This window comes from Echiichthys vipera (assembly GCF_963691815.1).
Source record: "Echiichthys vipera genome assembly, chromosome: X".
Classification (NCBI taxonomy): Eukaryota; Metazoa; Chordata; class Actinopteri; order Perciformes; family Trachinidae; genus Echiichthys; species Echiichthys vipera.
The window spans coordinates 25090888-25096887 of NC_139825.1; positions in this window are offsets into that span (position 1 = coordinate 25090888).

A 6000-nucleotide genomic window follows, 5' to 3' on the forward strand; every position below is an offset into this window, starting at 1 on the left:
GAATTACTTCAGCACGTATACGTATAAGTTTAGAGTGACTGTATTAAAGAATAACTGATAAAAAAAACATTGAGGGAAATATAAATGATTGGTGATTAATTGCTGAGGTGTCAAGCTGACTAATCCAACTGCTCTTGAATACAGACAGAGTTCTAATTAATTTACTAATGGGCCTATATGATGAACAGTCAAAGATATCTTTGTCTTTTTTTAAGAGTAAGATAATAGAAGCATCTTGAAGAAGGCGGACTATCACCTTTCAAAATATTATTGATAGCAGGCATAAGAAAATGGTGGATCTCTGTTCAAAATTTCTTATCGCATTTCAGAGGAAACCCATCTGGACCCAGACATTTCCTGTTTGGCATAGCCCTGATCACAGCCCAGATCTCCTCTAGTGTAACTGCTGCAAGTAAGCTGGAATCCTCCTCTGACATTGTGATTAGTGAAATATTATTTTGGTAAGAAGCAATGTCAGAGTCATATTTCTCTGAACTGCAAAGGGACTTGTAAAAATCTCATAACGTACTATTTATAATCAGGGGGTCACATGAGATATCGTCACATGGTGTCCTAATCAATAATTATCAAATGGTCATTGTTCTGTTTTTTTAGTTGATGGGCAAGTAACCGGCTACACTTATTACTAATTAGGTAATGCTTATGTTTCGTAAAAAGTAGCAGCTTCTGAATATGATGAGTATGCTCCCTGTTGAGTTTAGTCTTTGCCGCTGCTAACACTTTTAGATTCGCCATTGTGGGTGCTTGTTTATGGATTTGATCTTATCTAATAACTTTTCAAGATTCTTTCTGTCACCCTCTCTAACCTTCTTATGATGAGAAACATAAGGTGGCTTTAGCTGCATTCCAGATCATAGCAGAAAATACTGGTGAATATTTATTGTCAATCAAAATTGTGATAAATTGTTCCAGACAAAGGCGCAAAAGCAGTCACTGTTCAAAAATGATGAATTGAATCTCTAAGTCGGGGTCCTAGGAATGTTCAGTGCAGGGCTAATATGCAAAAACACTAACATCCAGACACTTATTCTTCTTTTACACTTCATTTTGTTGATAGGTTAAAATGTTTTTGTATAGTTGCACTGAAGTTATTTGCTGCTCTGTGTGCCCTGAATTGCCCCCCGGGGACAAATAAAATTTTTTGAATTGAATTGAATCTCTCACAGCATCTGTGTGCATTTGTGTGCATCTGTGTGTCACCATATATCAGACCGGTGTCTGTGCATAAACCATTAATGACAGCAGATGAAATACAATTTAATAGATGTCATGTGCACTAGTGTAGCCAGATATATAACAGTATAGCCAGCTTTTACCTTTTTTGCAATGGCGCTGAATCTGGGTTTTGCCTTTCCTAAGAGGATTCAGATTTGTTTACATGTCTTAGGTCTGGCAATGCTAGATTAAACCAAAACAAAACAAACTACTTATTCAATTACAAGAGGCTTGTAATTTAGAAATACTTAGAAATACAACAACACTGCTTTACTTCAGGTGCCTTTAATTCATCATCTTGTTTGTAGGTCTTAATTGTTAGTAGAAGCCAGGCATCTCTTAGCTAATCCATTTACTGAAAGGTCGAATGGGTGTTCTACTTTGGCAGATAAAGTTGGTAGAGCTCTTAATTAACAAATTAAGTCAGAACCTATTACCTCATTATAACTGGCCTGTGCATAAGATTAATTAGAACTCTATCTGTAGTCATAGAAACAAAGAGTAGTTGGATAAGTTAGCTTCACGCCTCATCAACCATCATCAACCCTGAAAACAGACATGACTTCTTTTTTGTTTGATCCGTCCATTCATTACCAATCATTTATCTTTCCCAAAGTGTTGTTTTATCAGTTATTGTTTCATAGATGGACTACATTGGCACTTTAAACCTGACATCAGATCAAAGTTCTTCACAAAGCCTTAAAGTTGTACTCCATAAGATTTGAGATATCTTGTTCCTAGCAGCCTCTTTTGCGATAAGATGTAACTGCAGACAAGCTTGTACTTTCAGAGCCCCCCATCTTGTCATGTTCACGGTCACTATGTGTGTTGACTTTTTTTTTTTTTTTTGCTCTTTTGTAAACTTTAATGAAACACATTCACCTGTCACTTTTATGTTACCCTCTTCAATCCACACACACACACACACACACACACACACACACACACATATGTTCCTATTACATACTGCTCTTAATACAAGTCTGTCTCAAGTTGGAAGTTCCCAAATTCTGATTACAAGTGTACGCAGCATAACGTTAGTCACCAGTTGGGCCGACAGACCGACGGCTGTCACCAGCGTCACTAACATGGCGGCTTTTTTGCATCTAGCCTGGAAAGTCCGCCACAGACACTGATATTGGAATAATCACCAAAAAGGCAAATAGAAGTGCTGTCAATGGTGGGTCATATAATAGATCACCATTGTTTTAACTCACTCTTTGATAGATAATAAAATAAAAGACAATTAAATAATGAAAATCTTATGGAGTACAACTTTAAAGTGTAATTCCGGTGCAAAATCATCACATGGTTTTTTTTTAGCACTTACATACATCAAATAAGCCAACGAGACAGTTTTTTTCATGCAACAACTATTAACGGAAAAATCCTGGAGATTCACTAACAGTCACTAGCTAATCAGTGTTAGCCACGTTCCGACTGTGAGCGGGATTTCTCTGTTATGGCTTATTTGATGTTAATAAGTGCCGAAAAGGACCATGGGATAACACTTTAAATGTGTTTAATGCTTCTTGCAGTCAGCACAGTAAACGTGAAACAAATTTACGGCTTTGCTTACCTGCTGTTTGCATTATATACTGTTAACATAAACGTGCACTATTCAATTTTCAATTCCATCTCTCACGACATTGTGTACTTAAAACTATCTCTTACTTTTACATTGAACTCTCAATTTCATATGTATACAGTCCTGATCAAAATCTTAAGACCAGTTAAAAAATGGCTTGAATTTGTATTTTTGCACTGTTGGAACTTAACAAGGTTCTAAGTGGAGCTTCAAGATGCAAAAAGAAGAAATGGGAACAAGAGACCAAAAGTTTTGAGCAGGTAATTTATTGAAAACAACAATTTAACTGAAGTAGGCTTGTGGGAATGATGGTCCAAGCGGTGAAGATGGCTTCATGAAGGGTGTCCGCTGTCTGGAACTGATGTCCATTTTTGTAAACTTCCCTTGCCATCCATCCCCAAATGTTCTCAATTGGGTTAAGATCTGGGGAACATGCAGGATGGTCCAAAAGAGTGATGTTATTCTCCTGGAAAAAAGTATTGGTCAGACGAGCATTGTGAATTGGAGCGTTGTCCTGCTGAACAACCCAGTCATTACCACACAGACGAGGGCCCTCAGTCACGAGAAATGCCCGCTGCAACATCTCCACATAGACAGCTGCTGTTTGACGCCCCGCACAACCCGGAGCTCCATTGTTCAATTGAAGGAAAAAGCACCCCAGATCATGAACGCACCCCCTCCACTGTGCTGCGTAGAAAACATCTCAGGAGGCATCTCCTTGTCATGCCAGTAATGTTGGAAGCCATCAGGAACATCAAGGTTAAATTTTTTCTCGTCAGAGAATAAAACTTTCTTCCATCTTTGAATGTCCCAAGTTCGGGTCTCCCTTTCAAAGTCCAAACGGGCAAGTTTGTGGCGTTGAAGTAGACGTGGCCTTTGAAGACGTTTCTTGTTTTTGAAGCCCTTCCTGTGCAGATGCCGTCTGATGGTTATTGAGCTGCAGTCAGCACCAGTAATGGCCTTAATTTGGGACGGGGATCGTCCCGTGTCTTGACGGACAGCCATTCGGATCCTCCGGCTCAGTGCCGGTGAGATTTTTTGGGGTCAGCCACTTGATTTTTTTGTTCCATAGCCCTCAGGATCTTTTAAGAAATGGAAAATGACTGTTTTACTGCGTCCGACCTCAGCAGCGATGGCCCTATGAGAGAGGCCTTGTGTATGCAGCTCAACAATCCTACCACATTCAAAGACGGTCAACTTCTTTGCCTTTGCCATCAAGAGATCCTCACAGTACGATTACTTGACAAGAAATGACAGGGAATCCAAATTTTTGCACAGATTGTGGCTTTTAAAGGCTGTGGTCTTAAACTTTTGATCAGCTGATGAACAGCCTACTTCAGTTAAATTGTTGTTTTCAATAAATTATCTGCTCAAAACGTTCGGTCTCTTGTTCCCATTTCTTCTTTTTGCACCCTGAAGCTCCACTTAGAACCTTGTTAAGTTCCAACAGTGCAAAATACAAATTTAAGCCATTTTTTAACTGGTCTTAAATTTTGATCAGGATTGTATATATATATATATATATATATATATATATATATATATATATATATATATATATATATATATAGTACTACATTTAGGTTATGCCATCTTTACTTACCTCTATACGTATTGTCTCTTCATCTAAATTATCATATATCGTCATATGTATATCATCTTTCTATTTCTATTGGATTTTATCAGTGTTTTACCATTGTTAAACATATTGTTGCTGTGTTGATTGTCTTGTGTTTTGTTTTATTTTATCTTTGTAATGTGTATTGCTGAGTTGACACATTCTAACACATTTCAACTGTGAACAAAACTGAACAGAACTTATCTGAACTGAGGACATCAAGAAATAATATAGAATATATACAACAGCCACTTTGCATGTTACAACTTAAACTTTCAGAAACATTTATTTATTAAAAGATTTGAACAACAGTTTTCTTTCCGTGCTAATATTTCAAACTAATAAGTTATGCTCATTAAATGTAATAATAAATAATAAATTAGTACTATAAATACCTATTTACCATACTGTTTGTATGTATGTATGACTTAATAAAGAAATTCTTAAGCACACGCTTAGTCTACATAAACAACATATATAAGTAATCACATGTTGATTAAACTAGATATTTTTTTTTTTCATTCAGGATTTATTTATTTATGTTCAGCAATTTCTCTCTAACTGCTATTAAGGTGTTTCTCTGGCTCCCTAGCAACCTTTTTAAGACAGTGACTGAATTGATTTATCTATATATATGGATATATTCTTCAAAATGATTTAATAAAACCAATCTTACAATTACTACAACTTACTGTATATGCAAACTTTGGCAGATGTAATGAATGATAATATATTGCGATATTTTATTATAAGTGACAATACAACCATGTATGGTAATGCTTTGGATGGACAAGCAGGAACCCATCTGTTAACCAGCTTTCAGAAGTGTGCCAATACCATTGCCAAGTGGGATTTCCAGACCAAGGAGCTTGTGTTTATCTGCTTAGCATCCAAAAATTGTCACTTGCAAGCTGTTAAACTGTAGAGGTTGGGCCCTTTCTAATCTACAATCCTCACAAATTGGATTCACACCTTGTACGCAATTCAGAGGCATTGAGTAGGTCGTCTGGGAGTCAGGGCACATGCTAGAGGTGACACCTGTCTCCTTCAATTCACGTTGTCTTCAAAAGTGATTACAGCTGCCACTTACTGAGGTCAAAGACACAGGTTACCTCTGAAGGTGCTCTTCTTCTCTATCTTTTTAGTTATTTATTTATGGTTATATTTTTTCTGTTAAGGTGACACTATACAGGCTGATAGTGCGCCTGATAGATCACTACAATAAAATGTTGGCTGCTCTGTCTCTGTGATTTAAAGTTTAACGTATGCTGGTATGCAAATGGTACTGAGAGCAGCCTAAATTATGTGTCAAGTGGCAGAAGTACTACTGAAGTCCTACATTCAGAATTAAAGTTAAAGTACCATTTTGAAGGACATAACTCTCCTGCTCCAGGAGAGCTGTTGTGCTGCATGTTTTAGATATCACATTGAGTATAATTTCTCTTTAAATCTGTGTGTTGGTAAAATTATCATAATTTGGACAACACTTTACATTCTGGTCCTTGCATGTTATGTTCATTTCGTACTAAAGTTCCTCATAAATACTCAATATTCATAC